The sequence below is a fragment of the Phocoena sinus genome, chromosome 10 (genome assembly GCF_008692025.1).
Source record: "Phocoena sinus isolate mPhoSin1 chromosome 10, mPhoSin1.pri, whole genome shotgun sequence".
Taxonomy (NCBI): Eukaryota; Metazoa; Chordata; class Mammalia; order Artiodactyla; family Phocoenidae; genus Phocoena; species Phocoena sinus.
In genome coordinates this window covers 102,602,752-102,629,966 of record NC_045772.1, presented here as the reverse complement: position 1 = coordinate 102,629,966, position 27,215 = coordinate 102,602,752, and the positions used below count along the sequence as shown (strand labels likewise).

At 47.9% G+C, this 27,215-nt stretch overlaps 1 protein-coding gene across 10 annotated transcripts in view; it reads left to right on the top strand.

Annotated features, from left to right (window-relative positions):
* The window catches only part of MICAL3 (microtubule associated monooxygenase, calponin and LIM domain containing 3), a 193,820-nt gene that overhangs the window by 11,774 nt on the left and 154,831 nt on the right, over positions 1–27,215 (top strand). For 7 of the 10 annotated variants that reach the window (XM_032644834.1, XM_032644833.1, XM_032644832.1 and 4 more), the window contains exon 1: positions 2,419–2,606. The exons of 1 other annotated variant lie outside the window; for it this stretch is intronic. The gene's annotated coding sequence lies outside the window, so the exon portion shown is untranslated. Of the gene's footprint in view, positions 1–2,295; positions 2,607–27,215 lie in introns of those variants that run through there. 2 more of the 10 variants (XM_032644836.1, XM_032644838.1) reach the window with 2 other exon arrangements.

Below are 27,215 nucleotides of genomic sequence, written 5' to 3'. Positions count from 1 at the left end.
CATCATTAGCCCAGCTTGTGTTTTAGGGCCGCATCACGACTGTCAGTGGAGCAGGGTGTTTCACTAAATGGCAAATTAGAAAGTTCCCCGAATTGGGGGCAGCAACCCTGTATGTAGAAGCCCCTTCCTCATGGGCGTGGGGCTGATTCTGTCTCCAGGCAGAATCAGTTGGGGGCAGTTTTTGTTGCCCTCTGCTATTGAATTTGCCAGATGTGTCAAAGATGTGATCTCATTGACGAAGTACAACCAATAAACCAGTGACGTGAAAGGCACGGTGCTTCTCACCGTCCGAGCTTCTTGGCTGGCTTTGCCCACTGTGAGCACTGGCTGTACCAGGCTCCTGGTCCCACAGTTTGCTATTTTGTATTTGTTCCCTTTTTGCTTATAATGGCTCTCTACTTGTTACATATAAAAAGGCTGTGTTCACTCAGGGAGCAGGTGTTGCAGGGGGAATATCCTCAACTTGGAAAACCAGAGGCCTTGTTCACCAGTGTTGTTACAGCAGCCAAATGCATCAGCCTACACGCAGCTTCGGCTGTAACGAACTCCTCCTAACCGTCCTGATGTGATTGTTTTGAGGCTGAAATGATATAGGTATAGAGATCAATGTAGAACACGATGTAGGTGTATCACATTATCTTTTGTACAGAACGCAGTTGGTTCTGAAGAAATAGGAGATAGCGTTGCATCGTGGGGACTGTGAAGGTAGGCACTGGAGTTAGACCCCCACTTCGTGCACTTGGGCAAGTCAGCTCTCCACGCCTGCCTGAGGCTGAAATGAAAGCACTTCCAAACAGTACCCAGCACATGGTAAGCATTTAATGAATGTAAGCAGCTGCCGCTGTTGCTCCTGTCCGTGAAGGAGGGAGGCATATATGGCAATAAGAATTGCATAGTAGGGCGGAAAATCAGGGTTTGGGGAGCACAAAGTAGAAGTGGGAACTCTATAAGCCAGCAGTTTCTGTTCATCCGTCTGGGAAGGCTTCATGGAGGAACTGGACTTTCTAGAACTCTTTGCATAATAGTTGGAAGATGAGTTGTCTGGCTGGGGAGCGGAGCTACTAAGGGTGCCCCAAACACCTGATACAATTTGGAAGAGGGTTGAGTGGGTGCAGGGTGAGCAGCTGATGGGAGTTTGAAAAGTTCTGAAAAAGGAAGGTGGAGTTGGCCTTAGGCTTGGCACCAAAATGTAGGCCTGCTGCCGGTGTAAAGCTCTAAAACAGAGCAGGTGGGACCCTTACAGGACATGTTGAAGTCTTGAATTTGACAGGCAGTGAGACTGAGAGCCTCACGGGCCTTGCAGAGTTGAATGGCTGCTGCAGACCTGAGGTAGTGACCAGCACTTTGGCAACTCTGATGACGCCTGACCAGCAAGACTTGTTGCTGAAGCCAGGGATTCTGGACAGTTCAACAGGCGAATGAATTATTAATTGAAGCTTTGTCTGATTACATGGAGGAAGAGAGAAGAGGAGGAGGTGACTCTTGGAAGAGTATAAATTATCGGGGACAATGTGGTTCTCCACATAGAAGAAGAATGCTCTGCTTTAAGAAGGGGACCCAGAAAGGATATTGACTTTGTCTTGACAAAAGGTGAGGTTAATACCGTCTATATCAAGGAACTGGTGTCAACTTTCAACTTTGGTTGAAAGAAAGTCTACTCATTTTCAAGCAAAGCTCTTTAGGAAGATGCCCCAATTTGAAGCACATATGTAAATATTGCTAATCCCATGCAAAGGCTCATAGGCTCGCAAAGTATGAGAAGGACCATCAGAGATCAATTCTAGTCCAATATCCTCATTGGATTAGATAACTGAGGCCAAGATGGAGTAACCTACCGAAAGGCACACACAGATATCTGCTTCAGTTCTCTCCATATTTTCTTTTCGCTCTCTAATCCCGAAACTTGAGGATCCCCAGTCTCTTTGTTTCCCTTCTTGACGGGATCGGAAAGAAAATTCCAGTTGTGTTGTGCGGCGGCTACTGAGCGCAACGAATACGTGCCCTTTAATCGCACCCTCTCTCCTCCCCATCTGGCCTGCTTTGATGTGCCCACCGTCCTTTTCCATTGGCCATTTCGCGCGGTTCCTCGCCCCCTTCTAAGGTTATCAACCAATCAGCTTCTCCCTGGACCCTCGGGGCGGGCTTTGAGGAATGTACCACTGGACCCGCGGGGAAGGGGTGGAGAGGAGGAAGGGTGTGGCGGCGGCTCCTTTCCTTACCTTCTGCATAGAACTATGAGCTTCTGGCAAAGTCTGAGCCTACGGGCAGCGACGACGTCCCGGGAGATAGGAGGCAGAGCGGGTTCCGGAGGCGCGGTGATGTTGGCGCCCCGAGGCCGGGGTCCGGTGGTCGCGCCCCGGGGGCTGCAGCCCCGCCCTCACATGTGCCCGCCCCGCCCGGCGGCAGCGCTGCTACCTCAGCAGCCGCCGCGGTGCAGCCCGCGCGGGACGGCGAGCGCTGAGGAGCGGCCGTGGGGTGAGCCACTGGCTGTAGCGGGGTCGCCGCGGGGCTGGGGCGCCGGACGCCGCGGCCGTAGGGCCGAGGGGCCGAGGTGCGGGACTGCGGGCTGCTGCCAGGACGCCGGCGCACTGAGGCATGCGGCGGAGGTGAGACGGGCTCTGGACCGGGCCGGGACCCGTGCGGGCCGGGCGCCTCCCTCTGGCCGCCGCGGCCCCGGAGCAGACGGCGGGCCCGGGTCCAGGGCGGCGGGAGGCGGGCGGGAGGCTCGGCGCGCTTGCCGTGGGCGCTGTCCGAGGCCGGGCACGAGGAGACCCGCAGGCCGCCCGCGAGTCCGCGAGCGGACGCGCCGCTGAGAAGCCGCGCCGGGGAGCGCGGGCGCGGCGGGGCCTTGACCACTCGTTTTTCCCGTGGCCCCCGTCCCCTCAGGTCCCCACGTGTCCCCCATCCTGTGTCCCCCTTGTCCCTCCTTTCCTCCAGGTCCTCCCATGTCCCCCATTCCCCTTCTCCTCGTCCCCTCGTCTCTCCGTGCCCCCCATCCCCCCGTGTCCCCCATCCACCCGTGTTCCCCATCTCCCCATCCCCCCCGTGTTCCTCCATCCCCCCTGTGCCCCTGTCCCCCCGTGTCCCCCCGTCCCCTATGTGCCCCTGTTCCCCTTGTCCCCCATGCCCCCCATCCCCTGTGTCTCCCATCCCCCCGTGACCCCATTCCCCCGTGTCCCCATCCCCTCGTGTTCCCCCGTCTCCCGTGTGCCCCTGTCCGCCTGTGTCCCCCCGTGTCCCCCCGTCCCCCGTGTGCACCCCGTCCCCTAAGGCGCACGGACCGCCCTCGTCTCCCGATTCCCCTTCACACTCAGTTCAGGGAAAGCGTCTCCAGCCCTACACTCCGCGTGTGAGGTCTAAGGTGGCGGCTCTTCACCGCAGGCAGCAGTTACGGCCGACATCAAGGCTTAGTGCCGAGAGGTGGAGGTGTCTTGGGAGCAGTGTTTCTTCAAGGCTTACCACCTTCTCATCTTCTGGGTTGTGGATGGAGAGATGGCGTGTAAACTTTGCAAGTCCCACCCGTGTGACAGTTTGCCGGGGAGACCGTCGTTTGGATCGCACCCCAGGGTGCGGATGAGGCGGGTGTTGTAGTGAGCAGGACCGTGCCCTTCAGTTGCGGGGCCAGCAGGAGGGCTGTGTGCGTCACCACCTGGCCACGCATGCCAGTTCCGTGTTTCGGTGGTTGTCCTGTAAGCACATCTGTAAGGGTCGCTCAAGAGGATAGCACAGGGACCTCCCTGGCGGTCCCGTGGGTAAGACTCCGCGCTCCCAATGCCGGGGGTGCGGTCCCTGCTCGGGGAGCTAGATCCCGCGTGCCACTTGGTGCGGCCTTTTATCCTAAGGGATAAAAAAGAGGCTAGTATAAATTTCTTATTTGATCTTCAAACGGACTTGGTCAGAAACTTGACTCAGGCTGTTGTGGCCCTACAGTGAATGCTTCTTGTACTCCAGGTTTAAAAATTTTTTAAACTTTTTGGATAGTATGTTAAATACCATGAGTTAATTTGAGAATTATAGGAAAGACAGGGTTTAGATGTTCCTCTTGCAAAGAATCTTTAGGAACTTGGACATGGTTCCTAGCTAAGCCTCCTTTTTGTGTTCACAGCACTAACCTTTGAAATGTCTGGAACTTGACTGCTTGGTTGTGAGGGTTTTTTCCCCACCTGGGATGGTCCAGGTGACTGCTGTTTTCTGGTGTTCTAGGTGTTGGGAAGAAAATGGGCTTTGGAGTAATGTATACCAAGTATTTAGTGCAATGCCTGACACACAGTAGATGTTTAATAACCACGAATGATTTATTTCTTTCCTGTCTGGTTTTGGGAGACCCATGGATGATGAAATCAGATGCAGTCTTGTTTGCGTACTCGCTTCTTAAGTTAGGACTAGTCCCCCAACCTCCCCACTCTTCCCATCCCAACCCCTAGCTCTCACACCAAAATTTTTATGGTACATTAAAAATGAAACTCAAACCTCCAGATCTAGAAGTAAATATCAAACAAGAAAAAATTGAGCTCTTCCTTCCAGCTCACGTGTGCATTTTTTCAGAAGGGATGGTGTACACCGTGGAAGAGGTCTTACGCTGCTCACACAGGTGAATAAATGGTCAGAGTGGACCCTTTCTTGGGTCTGTTGAGAAGTCCTGTGGGTAAGGATTTTGGTTGTCGTTGGTTTAGCCTGTCCGGGCACAACCATAAACTCTTCCTGATTTCTCCTGGCATCGGATGTAAGAAATGGCCCAGAGTGAGTGACACCTGACCAGCAGGCAGGGCACAGTCCTAGATTTGTGGGCTCTGCCTCTGAACTGGGGTTTACATGTACCCCCTCCTGCTTGTACCAGGCTCCGTGCGACCAGATTAAAAGGCTGTCAAACCCAATGTTCTTGAAAGAGTAAGTAGCACCATGGTTTATGTATGTCCCATAATATTGGGAGTCACATTTTAATAATAATCGTACTCTGGATTTATTTATTGCTTTTCTTTGAAGAAGTGAAAGCTTTTTCATCGCCTGTGATCATGGATTTGTTTTTGTCTCTGAGGTCATCAAGTTTAGTGCAGTGTGTTTTTCCTACCTTATAGATGAAGAAATGGAGGTGATGTGATTTGTTCTAAGTAGTGAGTTGTGCCTGAATTGGGCTTCAACTGAGTTTTCCTTCTTATGGAATTTCTTTCTTTTTTTTTTTTAACATCTTTATTGGAGTATAATTGCTTTACAGTGGTGTGTTAGTTTCTGCTTTATAACAAAATGAATCAGCTATACGTATACGTATATCCCCATATCCCCTCCCTCTTGCGTCTCCCTCCCACCCTCCCTATCCCACCCCTCTAGGTGGTCACAAAGCACGGAGCTGATCTCCCTGTGCTATGCGACTGCTTCCCACTAGCTATCTGTTTTATGTTTGGTAGTGTATATAAGTCCATGCCACTCTCTCACTTCATCCTAGCTTACCCTTCCCCCTCCCGGTGTTCTTTGTTCCTGTCCTGCCCCTAGATTCTTCAGAACCTTTTTTTTTTTTTTTTTAGATTCCATATATATGTGTTAGCATATGGTATTTGTTTTTCTCTTTCTGACTTACTTCACTCTGTAGGACAGACTCTAGGTCCACCCACCTCACTACAAATAACTCAATTTCATTTCTTTTTATGGCTGAGTCATATTCCATTGTATATGTGTGCCACATTTTCTTTATCCATTCATCTGTCGATGGACACTTAGGTTGCTTCCATGTGGCATTTCACTGATTCGTTTGTAGGGGAAAAAAACCCTCTTTTTTTGGAACCTGGAAAGCTTAAAGACACCAGACCATTGTGCTTTTTAGATTACTAGATAGCTAAGAATAGTTAGCATTTGTTGGGTGCTTATGTGTGGGAGCCTATGCCATCACCTCATTTCTTCCCCACGACAGTGTACAAGGTGGGACGTTTATTTTCCCTGGTTTTACATGAACTAGGGTTTGGTGAGACCCAGGTCAAGGCAGTGACAGAAAGCAGGGCTGGCACTCAAAGCTGGGCTGATTCTGAAGTGTGTGCTCCTAACCTGCATGCTTTAGTGGAGACTGGGGAGCAGACGGCAGAGTCTCTGACACCTGTTGCTGCTGCTTCTCTGGATCTGATGGGCTGTGGTTTTACAGGGGCTTTAGTTTTCTTTCTTTCTTTTTTTGTTTTAAATAAATTTATTTATTTATTTTTGACTGCGTTGGGTCTTTGTTGCTGCACGGGCTTTCTCTCGTTGCGTTGAGCGGGGACTACTCTTCGTGGCGGTGCATGGGCTTCTCATTGCGGTGGCTTCTCTTGTTGCGGAGCACGGGCTCTAGGCGCGAGGACTTCAGTAGTTGTGGCATGTGGGCTCAGCAGTTGTGAGTCACGGGCTCTAGAGCGCAGGCTCAGTAGTTGTGGTGCACGGGCTTAGTTGCTCTGCGGCATGTGGGATCTTCCCGGACCAAGGGCTCGAACCCTGTCCCCTGCATTGGCAGGCGGACTCTTAACCACTGTGCTACCAGGGAGGTCCCTGGGGGCTTTATTTTTCATTGAAGTAGAATAGTAGAAAAGATTCTGGGCTTTTCTTAGACCAGAAGCATTCTTTAGACAGATCATTAGTTTAGGAAAAATAGAGCTGAAAACGATCTTTACTTGGAGAGTGTGAAATATTTAATGAGGCCAGATGGGGAGAATAGGGATAGAGAGAATTGAAATGGTTTGTGGAGGGAGGAAATTTGTGATATTCTAACCCAGGGGACACCTTTAGTACACAGGCTTTTTAACTTAAGCGGCAGGTTGAAATTGTAAACCTGGAGGCATGGCACTTGGGCTAGAATCTGTGCAGTAAATAAGGCTCTCAGTTTCTGCTTTAGATGGCAGAGTTGAAAATCTGATTCTTCTTTGGTCTTTAACTTCCACAAATAATGCGGTACATTGTGGGAATGGTGGGGATATTGTTGGGAAATTCACCTAAACTCTCTGTGGACTTCCCCTTCCTCCAGCCACCCTTTCTGTCACCTTTGGTTCCACTTTTCAGAATTCAGCTCTGAACCTGTGGAATGGGGTGTGGTGGTGGAGGCATCGGGCTCTGAGGTGGGCTCTGAGGTGCGTGATACGCACCAGGGGACAGAACAACATCCCTGCCCCCTGGGGCTCAGCTGCACATGACTTGCTGTTTTCTTGGTGTGGGCTTTAGCTGTCTTGAGGTGTATGGTCATTGTTATCAAGAAAGTGGGGAGGGAGGATAGGAAAACTATCCCCCTAAACCCTGCAGTTCATTGACTTTTTGTCAGTGTCAAGTTTCACACAGAAGAGAAAATTGCCACAAGTTAAAAAAAAAAAAAAAGAAAGTGGTGACAATCAGATTAAAGAAGGGAGAAGAAGTAGGACTGTTGGTTTGTACCCTGGTGAAAGGTGGAAGACAAAGGGCAGAAGCTTCTGCTAAGGGGTCAGGTCCCTGGCGGGAGCGGTGCCTCCACAGTGTCTGTGCCGGAGGACGGACATGCTCGTATGGGTGTGTGGATGAACACCGGGAGAGTGGTCTTTCTGCGTTAGGCGGGTCTACACAGGCCTGTTTAACCGTTGACCTAGTGACCTAGTGAAGGGTCCAGTCTGGTTAACTCTGGAAGGAGAGGAACAGTACTCCGTCAAGTGGTTAACTAGTAGCTTTTATTGATTTTTTCCTTACTGTTAAAGCAAATAACTACGTGAAAGGCGGAGTGAAACTTTGGTTGGTCCCAGCTTTGCCCTGTCTCCTGCCCTGCGTCTCCTACTTGCTGATTTAAGCAAAGTATGGAGGAGGCCTGAGTCCCTGTGTCTGTGCTGGAGCTTGGGAGAGAGAGGGGCAGAGCAGCCCAGAGGGAAGACCAAGGGCAGGCAATACTTCCTCCAGCCCTGGCCGCCCCCCGGATTATACCAACAAACCTCCATGCAGGTTGTCCCCGGCCTACAAAAAGCCGGCTTACAAAAGTCCCGGCTACCTTCCTGGCTGCTTTCCTCACAGCACCCACCCCCACGACCAGGCTGCCTTGTGATTGCCAGCGCTGGGTCTGTGAGTAGCAGAGGAAGAGAAGTGGGGAGAGTAGCATCCCGATGGTGGCGTCTGCAGTCCCGCGTCCACATCGTTAGCTGTGTGCCGGGCCTGTTCTTAGTGGGTGCATGGTGACCGCACTCAGTCCTCCTGGCCGTCCGAGCGGGTCGGTGCTGCGATGGCCCCTGTTTCCTGCACACAGAGAGGTCAGTGATTGTCCCGTTAGAAAAGGTGGACTTAGGCGTCATTCAGACTAAGGCATTCGGTTCTGGAGTTGTGCTGTCACGGACCAGTCAAGGGTAGCTGACTTACCTCTGTCATGGGGGTCAGCCCTTCTTCTCTTCCAACCTTCCCTGCACTGTTTCACATTGTCTCTCTCTTCACTTTTGAGTTATCTGTTTGAAATGCTACAGGAGAGATGCGTTTAGGTTAACTCGCATATTCCTTTAAAAAGGGGGCAGGGTCAGAGGAGGTAATTCTGAAGCATTCAGAGGGGAACACAGGTGTGCTTCCCAGAAGGGACACTTAGGACAGTGTAGTCTTCGGGGACCTAGTGGCTGGGCCATGGGATCTGGAAAGAGGGTTGATTACAGGTCTGCTGTCTGAAAAGCTGAGGAAACCCTTCCCCTTCCCTCCTCTACTTTTTTGCCTGGCCTGGGTTTCTGATTCCCAAAACCTAGAGCTCGCACAAACCCTATCATTGCCCTAGCTCAACTACTTTATGGATAATTTTTATTTAATTTATTTATTCTTTTCTAAACGAGGTAGTGTTGGATCCTAACCACTGTTTGGAACAGAACCTTTTACCCAGTTTGGTCATGACTGGTCAGAGTCATTTGTTTCCCTGTGAAAAAGGAAAAGGAAGTATTTTAGCTAGTGACATGGTCATGTTTCAGTTTGTTTCCAAAGCAGATAGGCTTTTGTCAAAACCAGACTTGCAGACATAGGGAAAACAAATCAACCTTCTGCCTTTGGCATTTTTAAGCATCCTTAGACAAGTAGGTACCCTGGGTAATTATATAGGAGTAGCCATCACCGAGTGCTACGGTGGGCCAGACACAGCCCAGAGCCTTATGTGCACGCACCACGTCTGTCTCCGGCTTCACACCAGGGAAACTATTGCAGAGAGGCTAAGGTCCGTAACCTTAAATAAGTTGCTGAGGCTGGATGACTCCAAATCCTGTGCGTCTGATCACCTCGCTGTAAGGTGACATGTTGAGGGAGCAAAAAGAAGAGGAAGCAAGGAAGAAAAAGGCAGTATGGGGCAGGGAGAGAAATGGGAGAGATGGCAGTGTGCCTGCGCCCCAGGACTCACTGGACGCTATGTGCCTCAGTGGGCTGAGCAGGGCCCAGAGACTCCTCGGACCTCGACCACCCTCAGGGAGCCCGGGGACAGAGGGGCTGGAACCTAAGAGCTTTGACTTTCATGCTGGGGCTTCCTCTTAGCACATGTTTATTGAGCAGCTGCTATATGTAAGGCACGTGCCAGACAATAAGACGCTGTCCGCCTGCAAGTGGGGAAAGCACAGATGGAGAAAACCATAATGTGTTGTGATTAGTGGCTCCACTGGCCAGGGGAGCCCTGAACATGGAGTGGTAAGAAAATTTATACTAACGGGCAAAATATTTTTTTGTCCATTTGGTTTTGTTAATTTCGTACACATAAGATTGAGAATTTCTAGAATTTATCCCCGTGGCTATTGTTTCAGGAATGTTTGTATATTTGCAAACAGCGGATCTGTTTGCAGCTGCTCTCTGAGGAGCAGCCCAGCACCTTGGCTGTAGGAAAGGCTGGGGCCACCTCTCCTTCCTGAAGGCTGCCCTTTGGCCCAGCACCACTGCCATCTGTGGCTTGTGCTGCTTGCCTTGGAGGTGCCAGTGCTCTGGGCTGCTGGAGTACCGTTTCCCAGGTGCTCTAACAGTGGGAGCAGTCGTGAGCAGGGAGGCGCTTAACCGATGCTTTGGGAATTAGATTGGACCATGTTACCTCTGAGGTTCCTTTCTAACTCTAGGACCCTGACACTGTGCCTACAGGGACCTGGGAACTCTGTGGTAGCCTTGTGCTGGTGCCTGCCAGCCCTCCCACTCCTCCTTCCTTCAGTATCTCTTTGTCATGTGCTGTATTTGGAAACTGATCTATTGTGGGAAAGGCCTAATGGGACTTCTTGCTGGATATGCTCAGTGAGATACAGTTTTTGCTTGTGTTTTAATCTTTTATTTTAGAAGACCTTTGGATCACTATGATCAAGTCCACTCAAACAGAAATGACTTACATCTCTTGGCAGTGGTTAAGCATCTTCCCCTCTGCTCCCTGCTGTATTGGTTGAGTTGACTCCATTTGGTAATAACATTTAGGACCCTTTCACATGTTGCTAATGAAACATTCTCTATGTCCATGACCAGTGACCTCAGAGAAGGGTTCATCAGCTTAAAAATATCCTTGCTTCAAGCAAAGTTGCTGTATGAAAATGTGGATTGACCTCCAAAATATAATTGTGTGTATCTGTACTTCTTGGCTTTAAATTTAATTCTTCACAGTAAAGGAATTTTGCAACAGAATTCCTTCTCAAGGAATTCAGAATTTTGCTTTTCTGTATACAGGCAGTCTGATCTTCCACCTTTGGTGGAAGTAGCTGCCTGTCACTTTTACCTGCCTTGCCCTCTCCATGCCCTACACAGATGCAGCCTCAGAGCCGCAGATGGTACTAACCCCAGCCTCTACGGGCTTCCAAGCGCTGTCCTGGCTATCAGTCAGGTCTGGCAGTGCCTGGCTGGCCAGCCTCTCTGCATGCAACATTCATTTGCACCCCAGGAGCCGTCTGGACCATGGTGCAGTTGCTCCCCTCTCGTGCTTGTTTCCAAGCTGCTTCTGCAGGCTTTTATGAGGCCCAGGTGCTTGGGCATATGCACCAGGCAGGAAGAGCCAGGGTGGAGTATAGATTGTTCCCTGGTAGGACAGTAAAGGAGGGCAAGGGATTTGGCTGAAAGCCTTACTTATATTAAGGTGTGGGAAAGGTGGAAAGGCAGCTAATTTATCCGGAGTATGCCTTATCAGTACACTGTCATGACATGACAGTCTCCTTTAATCCTTACAACAATCTTGGGAGGTTACATATATGATGCTCACTTAACAGGCTGGGAAACATGAGGCTCAGTGACGTTAGGTTGCTTGCCTGAGATCTCTTAGCTGGTGAAGAGTGGAGCCAAATTAGATTAAAACCCAAAACGTGGGAGTGAGTCTCTGTTTTCCTGGTTCATACCTGGTCTTTGCAATCTTCAAGCCCCGCTTCTCCATGCCCAGGTTTCAGGGGTTGCCTGAATAATCTTACCTGAGAAAGAAGTCCAGAGGGGGAGGAAAGAAAGAAGGAATGACATTTTCCCGGGTTCCATGTCACTGTAAAGAAAAAAATCTTGCCTGCCATTCCAGTTCTACAAGGATCAAGCCATTAGCCACTGCAGTTGCCCACTGACAGTGCAGCCTGAGAGGAATTCAGGACGGAGAAAAACAACCATTCTGTGCTTTGGATGTGCCGGCCCCTAGACAGTTAAGATGCATATCTCGGGAAGAATTTCAATGACCCCAGATTCTTGCATCTTCCCATACACAGAAAAGCAGTAAAATCGATAACTCCTCCTTTTATGCTTGACTACATGTTTCTCCCAGCAAAAAAGTTCATATATACCCTGGCTCTTCCCTCTGCTCTTTGGAGCAGCTCCTCAGAGCTGTCAGAGAGGCTGTCTCCCGGGCTGTAGTCCTCAGTAAGGTCCCCAAGTGAAACAACACCGCCTCGCGCTCTCTCTCTCTCTCTCTCTCTCTCTCTCTCTCTCTCTCACACACACACACACACACACACACACACACACTCCCCAAAATGTGTAGTGGTAAGGAGCATGAACTCTGGAACTAGACTTCTACATCATTTACTAGGGTGTGTGACCTTGTATATGTTATTTAACCTCCCTGGGCCTCAGTCTCTCCATCTGTACAATAGCATGACAGTCCTATGTGCTTGGTGTGGCTGTGAGCATTTAGAATCCTGCCGGCACTTAATAAGCAGCAGTGAACACCCTGAGTGTTAGCTGGTACTGTTATTGACTGAAGGGACAGTCTCTGGGGAGCATGTGTGGCTCCATGCTTACCAATGTGAAAGCACCCCCAAAACATACCCCCCAACTGCTGCTCTCTGTCTCATTACTCTCTGCCTCATCCCTGGCTCTGCATTGTTTTTCTTACTAGCAACTCTTTGGACTTCCTGGAATAATTGGTTCATTAATTTATCATCTGTTGGGCCCCTTCTCCGCATGTTGCCCTGTACTGGGTATTAGGGCAGGGCCCAGGTTCCTAGAGGTATTTGACCTTGTCCCTGCTTCAGAAGATACAACATGAATGACAAGACGGTTGGGTAAAGGAAGAAGAAAAGCAGTGAAGTGCCAAATGGCACAGACATGGTGACTCCAGTCTTTGGGGAGAACAAGGACAATAACTTACCATTCGAGTCTTTATTACATGCACAGCGCTGGTTTAGATGCTTTACATGCACTGTCAGCCCTGCAGTCCAGGTGCTGCTCTGGCACCCCTGCTTTGCAGATGAGGGCGGACACCCAAGTGTCTCGTCCAAGGGCACATGAGTGAGAGGAGCTTGGGGTTTGGACCCTAGTCCGCTGACTCGTGGGCCTGCATAGGCTGTGTCCCAGCTCATTGGTGGGGCTGTCTAGGCGAGGTGAAGGGGTGCCTGGAGAGAGAGTGAGCTGGCGCACCCGCACCAGGGCCTCGGTGAGGAGGCCAGCCTGGTGGGGTTGGAGTTGAGCTCAGTGTTCATGGACCGTGGAGCCACGTTGGGTCTGGGTGTTGGGAAATGAGTGAGACGTGTTCCTTGCCCTCTGGAATCTTACTGTAGCTGGGGAGACAGACACACCAATAGATGATTTCAGTGTAGTGTGGTAGGGGCTGTGATGAGGGTAAGTATAGGGTGCTGTGGAAGCAGAGGAGAGGAAACCAGGAAGTGTTCCTTTCCCAGCGTTTCCCAGCGTTTCCCAGCGTTTCCCAGCGTTTCCCAGCGTCTTGGAAGGCAAGTTAGCCGTGAGCTTAGCAGTTGAAGGCAAGAAGAGCTAGCTTTCTATTCTTTCTTTCCTTCTTTCTTTTTAAATTTTTATTGGAGTATAGTTGATTTATAATATGTTAGTTTCAGGTGTACAGCAAAGTGAATCAGTTATATATATATATATCTCCACTCTTTTTTTGGATTCTTTTCCCATGTAGGCCATTACAGAGTATTGAGTAGAGTTCCCTGTGCTATGCAGTAGGTTCTTATTAGTTATCTGTTTTACATGTAGTAGTGTGTGTATGTCAATCCCAGTCTCCCAATTTATCCCTACCCCGCTTATCCCCGGTAACTGTAAGTTTGTCTTCTACATCTGTGACTCTACTTGTGTCTTGTAAATAAGTTCATTTGTACCCTTTTTTTAGATTCCACATGTAAGCAATATCACAGGATATTTGTCTTTCTGTGTCTGACTTCACTCCGTATGACAAAGGCAGAAGGTAGCATGAACAAAGGCATGGCTTTTTGGGCTTTTCTTGCTAAAAGCAAGGTTGTTCACCTGGTCTGATGGATGCCAGGTTACAGTGTGAAGTATATAAGCAAGGGAGAGTTCATCAGAGGTGTTTGAACACAGAGCAACAGCACGGAAGTAATATTTTGTGTCAGTTAATCTTATGGAGTGGGGAGAGATGAGAGTCAGGCAAGACCAGCTATGGGAGGAGTTGGCAAATTTTCTCTGTAAAGGGCCAGAAAATAAGTATTTTAAGTTTCAACGGGCCATATGGTCTCTGATGCAACCACCCAACTGCTGTTGTAGTAGGAAAGCAGGTAATTGGTCAGTGAGTGGGCGCGGCTGTGCGCCAATAAAGCTTTTATCCCCCACCCCCCAAATCTGAGTTTCATCTAATTCTTCCATGTCACGAAATAGTCATCTGTCGATTTTTTTCCCCAACCATTAAAAAAATATAAAAACCCTTCTTCACTTGCCGGTTGGATTTGGCCCACAGGTCATGGTAATAATTCAGGTGTGAATGACAAGAGACTAGAACAGGATGTCTGCGATGGAGATAGAGAGGCAGGGAGTTGATGCCAGGGGCGCTTTGGAAAGAAGACACTGATTAGATAGAGGAGATAAGGAGAGGGAAGAGACCAGGGGACACCCAAGTTTCAGGTTTGGTGCCTTCCCAGGTTTGGTAAAACTGGTCTTGTTTTACGTGGGCCAAGGATATGACTTGATTCTGGAGAAAAAATCCAGAGATACTGATTCCTTAGGGGCTCCCAGACTGTCAGCACCATGAATTCTCCCGATTGTCTCACACATATCTTTGCTGCCTTGGCCTTCAGGTGCTTTAGGCAGGAGGTGGCTGCTGTAGCTGGGTCAGTGGGCCCACCTGTTTGTCGGGGCACAAGAAAAGTTTGTCTTTTGGATAACTTTTTTAAAAAAATTATTTATTTATTTGTTTATGGCTGCATTGGGTCTTCGTTGCGGTGTGTGGGCTTCTCATCGCTGTGGCTTCTCTTGTTGCGGAGCACGGGCTCTAGGCGCTCGGGCTTCAGTAGTTGTGGCACGTGGGCTCAGTAGTTGTGACGTACAGGCTTAGTTACTCTGTGGCATGTGGGATCTTCCCGGACCAGGGCTCGAACCCGGGTCCCCTGCACTGGCAGGTGGATTTTTAACTGCTGTGCCACCAGGGAAGCCCTCTTTTGGGTAACTTTGGATGTAGTTTCAGACTTACAGATAAGTGGTAAGAGCAGTACTGGGAGCTCCCTTGAACCATTCCCTAAATTTGCTAATTAGGTTTTATTAATTATTTACACTTTGCCCCATTTGCTTTATCATTCTTGCCCTGCCGACCTGGGTTCACATTCCAGCTCTGCCTTTAGTGGCTGTGGAATCCTGGACCAGTGTCTTAATCTCTCCAGGCCTCGCCTGTCACCTCCCTCTTATGGTCCTCAGTAGAATTTGATGAAATAAAATACACGAAATGCCAAGCGTGATATCGCCTGGCTGGTAGCACATGGTCAGTAAATGTTAGTTCTTTTCCTTCCTCAGCAGCCCTGGAAGAAGTGAGTCAGTGAAGGAAGCAGGGAGGAGCAGGGGAAATCCTGAGTCTAGGTGTAGAGAGAGGGACAAAAACAGTGTGTCAGAGATGTGACCATGAGAAGGAGTTGTTTATTATCAAACTTTGACACTAAGATGAGGGTTTAGTTTTTTTGTTTTCTTGTAACTTTATTTTGATATAATTTCAGAAGAGGCAAGAATAGTACAGGGAGCTCTTGTTCCAAAAACACACATTGTTTTCGTTTTGCCCCATTTGCTTTTTCATATTTTTTCCTTCTCTTTGAATAAACTAGGGACATTGACCCCTCAATAATTGAGTGTTTTTTTCCTAGGAACAGGGATATTCTCTTAGATTTTGACAGGGAACCTCAGGTTCTAAAATTGGGAAGTGGCATGGTATGAAAGTACTTGGGGAAGATGGGCTGAAGTCCAGGGGTCCTGTGGGCGGGCAGTTTGGAATAATTTCCACTGGAGGGTGATGAGGGCAAACTGTGACCAGAAGTGGGAGGGATACAGACCCAGGAGATGTTTAGTGGAGTCTTGGGATCGGGGACAGGGAGGGGCAGGGAGTAACTGCGCTGCTTTCTGGCTAGGAGAGCAGCACGCATAACTGAAGAAACAAATTCAGCTTTAGTTTATACTTGGGAAAATGAAACGTCTCTCTCTGCTTTTATTCATATTACAGTCTAAGGAAGATAAAGGCCCACCAACTCCTGGCCAATGGGGATAGAGTATCTGCTGCATTCTTTTTTTTTTTTTTTCTTTCTTTTTAAGATTTTTTTTTTTTTGATGTGGACCATTTTAAAAGTCTTCATTGAATTTGTGACAATATTGCTTCTGTTTTATGGCCGCCAGGTATGTGGGGCCTTAGCTCCCCAACCAGGGATCGAACTCGCACCCCCTGCATTGGAAGGCGAAGTCTTAACCACTGAACCACCAGGGAAGTCCCTCTGCTGCCTTCTTAGAGGAGCAGTACTTCAGGCTTTGTCATGAAGCTAGTCAGTAAAGACGAGCATTCAGGTTAGGGTTAGGGTTAGGGTTAAGTCTCACATAGACCTAGGAGTCATTAGTGACAAAGGCAGGTGGTAGTAAAGGATGGTGGGAAGCCAAGGACCAAAACCACACTTGGGAAGGCGGCTGGGCAGGATCCACAGGGAACCAAGGAGAGGAGTGCAGACCAGAGACAGAATTGGGAGGGAGGGAGGGAGAGCACCCAAACTGAGCTCCAGGAGCCGGGAGCGGGAGTGGTGGGTGCTTGTGGGGCTCTGTATTTTCCAGTGCAGGAGCCAGAACTTTAAGCAAGCTTTAAGGAACGCCCTGTGAATAATGCCACCCAGGGTGCTAAACCAGATCAGACTGTCAAGGGTTTAAAATTAGCTTCCCAGTGCCTGAGTGTTTTGTGGAAGAAATACCTCAGGGAGAATATATCAAAGAAGGTGTCTTAGATTTGAGCTTATACTAAGTATTAAAAGACCTGCCCCCTGCCCTTTGTAAAAGAAATGTGTTACAGGGAAGATTGTTCTAGTCTCTCTGGCTTTAAAAATTCCCAGCTCTAAAAATCTTGTTATAGGAAAGTCTTGAATCCCTCTGGAGTGTTAGGGGTGAAGTAACTATAGGGTTATATTTTGTTTCTACAAACATGCATGATCACGTTTTGTGTACTAAACACTGGGAGTGTAGGAGTGAACCATGGCCTGCCAGAGCCTGTTCATACCTTGTGGTTAAATTTTCAGGAATTTTGCAAGTTGGTTGTTAAATACAGCTATTATTAAAAATTAATTCTAGGGACTTCCCTGGTGGTCCAGTGGTTAAGACTCCGTGCTCCCAGTGCAGGGGGCCTGGGTTCGATCCCTAATCAAGGGACTAGATCCCTCATGCCACAACTAAAGATCCCTCATGCCGCAACTAAAGATCCCTCATGCCACAGCTAAAGATCCTGCATGCTGCAACTAAGATCCAGCACAGCCAAATAAATAAATAAATATTTAAAAAATTATAAATTTATAGTTAAATAAATTGTATTGAAAGCAAAGGTAACAAATACTCAAAATTCATTACTTCCTCATTATTTTAGCATGAACTATGCTCTCAGGTCTCTTGCCCCATATGGTGGAAATACTGTATAATTGTGAACTACAGTACATTTCCTCCCAGCTCTGTGTTCAGAGATGTACATAGCTTGAATTTGGCCATGGTGGGAGTATTTACACCACAGAAACCAACAAACACTACACATCAGGGCTTGATTTGTTGTTTTGTTCACTGTCTAAGAAAGTGATGAAAAAATGTTAACATTTGCAGTTTAAACTTAAAGTGTTTTGTGTCCATATCCAGTACATTGTGAATAGCACAAAAATTTGAGGAAATACTTCTTTTAGTATTTGAAAAACTAGGGTCCAATTCAGCAAAGAAGCTGCTTATATCATGTTTGATATACATGTTCTTTTTTTTTTTTTTGCCTATGCTTCGCAGCATGTGGGATCCTAGTTCCCCGACCAGGGATTGAACCCGAGGCCCCTGCAGAGGATGTGTGGAGCCCTAACCACTGGACCGCCAGGGAAGTCCCAAAATAAATCTTTTTTTGTCCAATTTTGTTTCACTCCTTAAGGTAAATGAAAACTGACATTCACTTTATCAGTTGAGTCCATGGATTGGCCATAGATATGAGTTAGACAAAAAAAAATCTATGACAGGTTTGTCCGAGAGTCAATTGACTATATGGAATTTACAGTAAAGAGCATTATATATTTTATACTCTATTACTTACTACTATATATTTACTACTACTACATATTTTATTACTATTATATGCTATACCTCTTTAATATTTATCATTTGTTTTGGGCTGCGTTGGGTCTTAGTTGCATCGCGCGGGATCTTTTCTGTTGCAGCGCGGGCTTCTCTCCAGTTGTGGTGCACAGGCTCCGGAGCGCGTGGGCTCAGTAGTTGTGGTGCACAGTCTTAGTTGCCCCTCGCCATGTGGGATCTTAGCTCCCCGACCAGGGCTCCAACCCATGTCCCCTGCATTGGCAGGTGGATTCTTAACCACTGTGCCACCAGGGAAGACCCTTGTTGTTTTTTTTATATCCACCAGCAAAGCATCCTAGAATTCAGGTTTAGAAGAGACTGCAGACAGAGACTATATCACCCTGATGTTTAGGGGGCGTGCTGGGCTGGGAGAAGGGGCTGGAGAGGGCTCCCTGTCTCCTCTGGGCTCGGACCGGCTCACAGAAGTCCCTGAGTGCAGTGGGGGAATTCCTTTAATGAAATCTTTGGTGGAAAGACTCAGCACCTCTGTTCTCTTTATTTTATCAACATTTGTTGAGTACCTACTGTGTGCCAGTCCCTGTGTTACTTACGAGAATACAGTGACAAAAAAGACATGGTTACTGCTCTAAACAGTTTTATTATATAATTCACATACCATACAGTTCATTAAGTGTAAAATTAACTGGGTTTAAGTATATCCGCGGCATTGTACAACCGTCACCACAATTAATTTTAGAACATTTTTATCATCCCCCAAAGAAACTCTGTACCCATAGCAGTAACTCTCCACTTCTATCCAGTCCCTCTCCCACTAGCCATAGGCAACCACGAGTCTACTTTCTGTCTCTATAGATTTGTTATTCTGGACATTTCATATAAATGGAATCATACAGTCTGTGGTTTTCTGTGACTAGAGTTTTTTCACTCAGCATAATGTTTCAGAGTTCATCCATGTTGTAGCCTGTATCAGAATTTCATTCCCTTTTATGGCCAAATAATACTCCATTTTATGGATCTACTACATTTTCCTTATCCATTCACCAGTTGATAGACATTCGGCTTTTTGCTACCTCGAATAATGTCACGATGAACATTCGTGTACAAGTTTCTGTGTGGACGTGTGTTTTCATTTCTCTTGTATATATGCATGCCTAGGAGTGGAATTGCTGGGTCTTGTGATACCTCTGTTTAGCATTCTGAGGAGCTGCAGAACTGTTTTCCAAAGTGGCTGCGCTATCTTACATTCCCACCTGCACGGTATGAGGCTCCCGGCTTCTTCACATCCTCGCTACCACTTGCTATTCTCCTTATGGTTCTAGCCGTCCTCGTGGGTGTGAAGGGGTATCTCACTGTGGTTTTGATTAGCATTTTCGTAGTGGTTAATGATGTTGAGCATCTTTTTGTGTGCTTATTGACCATTTGTATATCTTATTTGGAGAGATATCTATTAAAATCCTTTGCCCATTTAAAAATTTGGGTTACTTTTTTAATTATCAGGCTGTAAGAGTTCTTTATATATTCTGTAAATGAGTTCCTTCTCCGATATATGATTTGCAAATATCCCACTCTGTAGGCTCTCCTTTCACTTTCTTGACAGTGTTCTGTATTTTTCAAAGTATAAAAATTGTTAGTTTTGACAGGTCAAATTTGCCCTCTGTTCTTGAGTAAATCCAGATTTACATGACAAATTTCTATGCTTTCAGGTGTTTCTGTTACATTTAACAAGTCTCTACAGTTGAATAGTCTGTAGTCAGTTTCATAACCTTTAATACTTAGACCTTATGTTGGTGACTTTGTTTTAGCTTTTTAGAAACTTAAAATCTTATGAAAGCAGAGACTAAGGCATATAGACTCTATAGCATTTTACTCACTATGTTGCTGGTAAAAACAGCCATAAGCTGATGACTCTTATTTATTTATTTATTTATTTATTTATTTTTTGCGGTACGCGGGCCTCTCACGGTGGTGGCCTCTCCCATTGCGGAGCACAGGCTCCGGACGCGCAGGCTCAGCAGCCACGGCTCACGGGCCCAGCCGCTCCGCGGCATGTGGGATCTTCCCGGACTGGGGCACGAACCCGTGTCCCCTGCATCGGCAGGCGGACTCTCAACCACTGCGCCACCATGGAAGCCCGCTGATGACTATTAAACACACTGATTGGGGGCCAGGCTTCTGGGAATAGCTGGAGGTTGGACATGGTATACTGAGGTTGTATTTAAGCGTAAGTCAGGAAAATGGAGCAGTGTCACTTCCCATTGTAGTCTTAATTCTCTTGTGTTATCTAGTGAGATTTTCAGCTCTATTTACTCTAGTATAGGCATGGAATTTAATAATTAGAAGTGTATCTGGGTTATGGAGATAAGTTACCACAATGAAAAACGTGAACTACCTCCTGCCCTGATCCCTGCAAGATACTTCAGCAGTCTACCCTCTCCCTATGCTGTTCAGACAAGTCTAAAAAGCAGTAAGACATCTGACTTAAGTAATAGTGTTCTGTTGGCTGTCTCATTTGCTCCCTTCCTACCGCCTGCATAGCAGTAAGTAGGGTAGTATGTCCCCTTGAGAAGGGAGCCAGGTCAGGAGGTGGGCTGTCTCTGTCCAAGGTCGCATTCCCACTAGTCATGGGGATGCTGGGGTATCCTTGGGGGGACATACTTGGGATTACTTGCAAACGTGGTTTTTCAGTGCCTCATTTGTTCTGTATCCCTTTCTTTATCGGGTATTTCCATTTCTAAGTTGGGGTAAATGAATGTGTTGATTTTTTTCTTTGTATGTAATCTGAACAAGTGGGTATAAACCATGTAGCTGGGGCCTAGAGGGTGTGTGGAGCATAGGAACAGACATGTGAGGGAGAGGAGACCTGGGTAAGGACAGTGGGGAAGGTGAGAAGTCCTGTCTGTGCAAATGCAGGACAGTTGTGGGGTTTATGAAATAGAGTGGGAGTCAAGTAGGGTGTAAGACAGTTTGAAAATTCCCAGGCTTGTTCACTGTTACCCGTGAGGTATCAGAATGCCTTTTTAGCAAGTGTACTTGCGAAATGAAGCATAGTCGCGCGTCCCCACTTTGAACAGAGCTACCTGTGATCAATGGGTGACAGTGGGTGATGGTGGCATCTTGGATTGCTTCTGGCCTTTCTCTTTTGCAGAACTCAGAACCCTCCACATGGTTTTGTGATCACTAGGTCAACCCAAGACTGGAAGTTCTGTCACGGAAGTCACCCTTGGGATGTTTTTGGAACATCTTTACCTGATTTGCTCTTGGTGGGACAGACACCTGAAGACGGCTGTGATGTGGTTAAATGTGAGGGCTCCAGAGCCAGATTGTCTGGGTTTACTTCCATCTTCTACCACTTAGAACTGCGTGACCTTGAGTACGTGACTGTCCTGTTTCTTGACCCAAGAATGTGGATAATAATATCTATATCACAGGCTTATCGTGAGGACTAAGTGAAATTTTGCGTAGACTTCATCACAGAGTGAGCCCATATTAAATGTCAGCTGCAATAATTGCTGCTGTTCTTGTTGCTGTCGTTAATTTGTACCCAGCTCTTATAAGTGAAGTGGGTCGTCAGGTTGGGTGTGAGAAGAAATAGCAGCAATCTAGTGACTCCGCTTGTTGGGCTCCTGCGTGTTAGGCCTGCGGTGTGGCTCTTACATGCCTTAGTCCATTTACTTCTCGTGACGTCATGCAGGGCAGTTTTATCACATCATGGAGGGCCGTGCTCAGGTCAGACAGCTGCCTACACTTGACCACCTCATGCTTTCCTTGTCTATGGCCAGTTTGGCAGCCAAAGTAACAGGAAAGTCATCCTTTGCCCAGAGCCCGTAATATCAGCTACTCACATAAGATGTTGCCTGAAGGGAGGTAAGATTTCCAGGACATAAACTTTTTGGGGAGTGAGTCTTTTCTGTTGTGATGATTGAACAGTGAGGAGGAGGAGAACCTCAGGGGCCTCATCTTTTAAAAAGGCCCATGATCACCAGGTGCCTATTGGTCTTCCTTCCACCCACAGGCAGGTACCCACAGCCTTAACTGAGACCCCAGCCTGCGGGGTGAGGGTGGAAGGGGGCTCGGGCCCCATCCTCCACTATCATAATACAGGCAGCTTCAGGATGGGTGCAGGGCCTTGGGTGACCTGCCTGTGTCCCCGTCCCTCTGGGGAAGGAACATGTGCTCAGTTACATATTCTCTAGAGACAAGGCCCTTATCAGGTGAATAATTTGCAGAAATCTTCTCCCATTCTATGGGTTATCTCTTTTTTTTTTTTTTTTTAGCTGCGTAGGTTCTTAGTGGCGGCATGCGGGACCTTCGTTGAGGCACCCGGGGATCCTTTGTTGGGGCACGGGCTTCTCTCTAGTCATGGCATGCGGGGTTTCTCTCTCTAGTCATGGCGCGCAGGCTCCAGGGTGTGTGGGCTCTGTAGTTTGCGGCCCGTGAGCACACCAGTTGAGGTGCGGGCCCAGCCGCCGCGCAGCACGTGGGATCCTAGCTCCCCGACCAGGGATCAAACCCCTGTCCCCTGCGTCGCAAGGTGGATTCTCTACCACTGGACCACCAGGGAGGTCCCTGTGGGTTGTCTTTTCCCTTTTTTTGATGGTGTCCTTTAAAGCCCAACATTCCCTTGCCACCCGGCCCCGCTGTTTTTCCCTGTTGGTGAGGCTTTGCATGTGTGGGATGCCACAGATGTAGAGAAGAGGGGATAGCAGCCCCTCCCCTGTGCACTTTCCCCTCCCCCTCAAGGTCACTCAACCTGAAGAAGAGTTAAGATTAAAGACCCAAGTTAGTGGGCACAGGGTCAGGGTGGAGCTCTGCCTAAAAGAATCCGGAACTGCAGCCTGGTGTGGCCACGCAGGTGAGCTCGGAGCAGCACGGTCCAGGACTGCCTGGCACTTCAGGGGCCGGGCCTGGGGCCCTGAGCGGCAGACCCAGCACAGTAGGATGCTTCCCCTTGGGCCCAGCGGAGCCAAAGACTACACAGCCGGCGGCTCAGGTTACAGTTGCTGTGGGAACTGTGACCTTTGCATTTCCTGGCTTATGCATGGAATTTCAGTTGCGTAATTCTACAACAACTTGGATTTTTCCTCTTCTCACCCTCCTTCTTGGCATTTAATTTTTTATCCCAGTGAGTGAGATCTGTAGCCCTCTGCCTGTCTGTCTCCTCCTGGGGCAGACAGTCTCACTCACACTCCTTTCCAGGCCGCTCACCCAGAGTGTGCCAGGCAGGAGACCGGCCAGGCCCTGACCGGTGGGTACCTTCCTGTTGTCCCCTGCAAGGCCCTGAGGCTGGGCCAACCAGCCTGGAGAGGCTTCTGGGCTGGACTGCTGTGCGGGTGTCCAGGATGGGCCCAGCTGTCCCTTTGTGTGTATTTCTCTCAAACAGGCCTTGCTCGTTTCTGCTTGTGCACTTGAGCTTACCCTGTTCTGTGGGCCTGGAGCATCCTCCCAGGTGGCTGAGCTAAATTCTCCCTGAACTTCAGTTTCCACTTGCAGTCCTACCCTCTCTGGGAAACCTGTCATCACTACTATGGCCTAAAATTACCCCCTTCCAGGGAACGACATACGACTTGAACATTTCATTTGGCATTTAATTAGATACTGTCTCAGGATATTTTTCTTGTTGGCTCAAGAACATTTGTCATTTGGGGTGGAGGGATGGTCTGTTTTTTTTGTTTTTTTCTGTAAGATTCTTGAGGGCCAAGGTTTTAAGTCATTGCATTGCTTGTTAAATGGTCAGTGGTTTATATTTGAATGAAGCGTGTGTTCTCTTGGTGTCTGCCATGAGGAAGGCATTGGGCCGAGAGCTATGAGGGACACAGGAAGAAGCAAGGTCCTTAAATCCACTTTCCTTAAGATGCCAAGCCTGGCTTTCCATGATGTGGCCTTGCCTGCCCTGCTGTCCTCTTCTTCCTCTCCCAGTGACCTTTAAACCCAGAGTTCCTGGAAGGCCCACGTCTGTTCTCACCTGATGGCCTTGCACCTGTGCCTCCTCCTGCCCCTGCAGGAAGCTCCCGCCTTCCCTCAGCTCCACCCTCCACCTCAGGCAAGACAACACTTCGCTCCTGCTGCCTTCCTGACCACCCCAGCCAAGGGTCCCTTGTGTTATTTCCTCTTACCTTCTGCTCTTCTCTCCCCCTCAGACCTCTTCACGGTATGTAAGTATGAACTTGTTTTTCTGTTTGTGTGTTGACATTTTTGTCCTGGTGGTTGTGTCCACCACTGCATTTCCATCCAGTATAGGAGACATTTTGTTCACTTCTGTGCTCAGACCCAGCGTGATGCCTGGTGTTTGATAGACTCACAGTAAATGCTAAATGACTGAGTATTCTTAGAGAAACAGATGTATTTTTTTTGAGAGACAAGAAAGAAATGTAAAATGACTAGCGATTTATCCTATAGATTATAGTGCTCTGGTTGGCTTGCAGTAGACAGGCCTATGGAACCGGCCAGTGCCCCTCTCTTGAGATACAAATGGAAACTACTTTGATCTCAGCACAACACATGAGCTTTTTTCCTTTCCTCTTTCATCCTTCCATTTCCCTCTCTCCTTTATTCCTTTTTTGACTTGTCTTAGAAATGATTTAAGGCAACTTGGGCCCTTGATCTGTGCTGTGGGTGAGGCAGGACTATTATTCTGTTCTGTGTAATTCTAGACGCTTATTTTGGGACCTGTGGGACACTCAGTTTTTCCTAAACTCTCAGAATCATTTTTGAGAAGCAACCTTATGCTACTGGCCAGAACAGCGAGGCGAACGGGAGCTTGGAGTCTCATCACTCTGCCGATTCCCCTCGGGCAGATTGGTGTGGGTATGTGTGCTCTCCCTAATATTTTAAAGTGGACTTAATATTCAGCTTTCCTGTGTGCTGGAGACTGTCTTTAAATAAAGAACCTGAAGGCCCTGGTGAAGTAATGTCTCCAAAATGCTTCAAACTCATCAGGGAAGAAAGAAGTGCTGTGTAAACTCAGAGTGTAATTATTAATCATACTTTCCTTTGGTCCTCTTCTCTGCCCTGGGTTTGCCTTCCGTGGCTGCTTGGGCTCCAGAATTCGCAGACGGAAAGTCCCTGGGCCGCCTCTCCCGCCCTCCTGGCACAGGGGCCTGGACTGCACAGAAACGCCACTCAGGGACTGGCCTTGGTGTGCAGAGCGGCTGTGTGACCACGCCCCAGTTCCATGGCATCTCCAGCTGCCTTCCAGGAGAGGGGCGGCTCTCCTGCTCATTGTCGGATGGAGTTGGAGTTCTGAGTCCTTGAGGAGCAGTTTGCCGACGTGGAGCCCACACGGGGGTCTCCATTCTCTACCCCAGGCCACACTGGTCGGAGCTTCCGTTGGGGGACAGATAAAGACCCTCTGCAATCAGAACTGTGTCCGTTCACTACAGTGGCACGTTGTCTTCCTTGTTTTCAAGCTTTAGTTTTTACTTCTGAAAAAGCATCTGATTTCTATAGTAATAACATACATACATTAAAAAAAATCCAAATTAAAAAAAAGGCCAAATTCAGAAGCAGAATTTGATAATTTTCCCTTCACTGCCTTTTCCTCCCCTCCTCTATCCTGAGAAGTCCTATCCCCTAATGCCTGTAGCATTCCTGGCATACAACAGGTGTTTTCATGGTCCTTAAATTGGGGGTGGTGAGAAGAGGTACCAAGTCCTGCTGTCTAAGCCATACAATTTATCATTGTTCACAGAAGTGTAGAATAATATTTTATTTGTTGTGTCTTCCTTGTTCCTATTTATCTTGTCCTCTATTTCAGCACCGCACCCCACTCTGAGGTAGTGCTTCCTGAACTGTGCTCCACGGACTGTTAAAAGGGGTCTGGAGAAAAGCAAAAGATGTTCTTAATAAGATGATTGAATTTTACTCAAGTTTTTGGTAGGGGGGAGGATTTTATTTATAAACCTTTTAAAAACTAGTCATTTTTGCAACAGTTCATTTACCCATGAGCCCTTTTGATTTGATTTGTGATTAATAAAATACATAATAAATAAAATAATTTAAAGATGTATCTAAAATGTTGAATTCATAGTTTGGATCCTTAGGTGTTTTCTTATTTGTCGTCCCATGCTAATCTAAGTGTGCCTCATACCTCTTGCGCTCCTTTACTGATTCCTTCTGTAAATTTTAACTTAAAACTGCTTTGTGGTCAAATCTGTTTGAGGAGCGCTGCACTCAGTCTTACCTTGGCACTCCCTGTGGTATGGTCGTGGGCACCGCGGCATTATCTGCTCTCTGGGACACCGCGGGCTCACTTCACCATGGTTACTTATTTTAGCCTCACCTCAAAATCCTTATCTCCCTATGAGGCAAATAGTATTGGTCTCTGTTTTACAGCAGGGAGATGGGGCTTCAGAAGCCTGCCTTCACTGACTGAGGCCCAGTGGTGGGTGGGTCTCAGATTCAAGTCCAGATCTGTGGACTCTGGAGCCCGTGCTCTTCACACAGGAGCTCCTGGCATCTGCAGTACTTGTCTTTTGAGCAGCTGTGTCCCTTCCGGACGGTGGGTTGAGTTTGTGCCCAGGTCGCGGTCCCCTCCTCCCGCCAGCGTGCCTGCAGAGGAGGCTCCAGGCTCGGGTTTGAGCACGCGCTCGCTGGTCACGTTCCCCCTTCCCTCCGCCCAGCTTCATCCCACCCGTCCTCCAAGATCTCTTTCGTTATAATAGTTAACTGTTTGTTGTAATTAAGTTAGCTAAGTGTTTATTGAGTTGAATCTGTTAGAACTTTGTCATCTAGTCTCTACTCGCTTCTGAACTACTATTGTCAGTAGGATTCTCTGCCAGTGACTCCCCATGCTTTGGGCAGAGTCTGTGTGTGTGTGTGTGTGTGTGTGTGTGTGTGTGTGTGTGTGTGTGTGTACTGCCCATTGGCCAGTCTTGTGGATCTATTGAGTAGATTCATCAAACGTCATAGCTTGAGTTAATGACATCGCGAATATATATGTTCTGCTTTTTCTGCAGTGCACGTAGATGCTGTTGTGATTAACAAAATACAAATTCATTGGAAAATGTTGAACTCATAGTAGATTTTTTTTATTGTTAGGCATTTTTTTCAATCAACAAGGTATTATAAGGAATGCCGTATATCACATAATGATCAAAAAAGAAATAGTTGTAGGTAAAAAGGAGTTGTAACTGAAAAAAGCTGGAAACCCCTGGCTGTACCATTCATTTCGCGGTTATGTACTTTTTTGTGTTTTTAGTTATTTTGTGTGTTGTCTTAAGTGCTTAGCTGGATCCTAAGCCCCGTGAGTGTGGGACCTTTGTCTTACACGCCCTCTGTGCCCCTTGGTGTGCTTGCACATAGTCAGTGCCCAGGAAGTGTTTTCAGATTTGGTTTAGTCC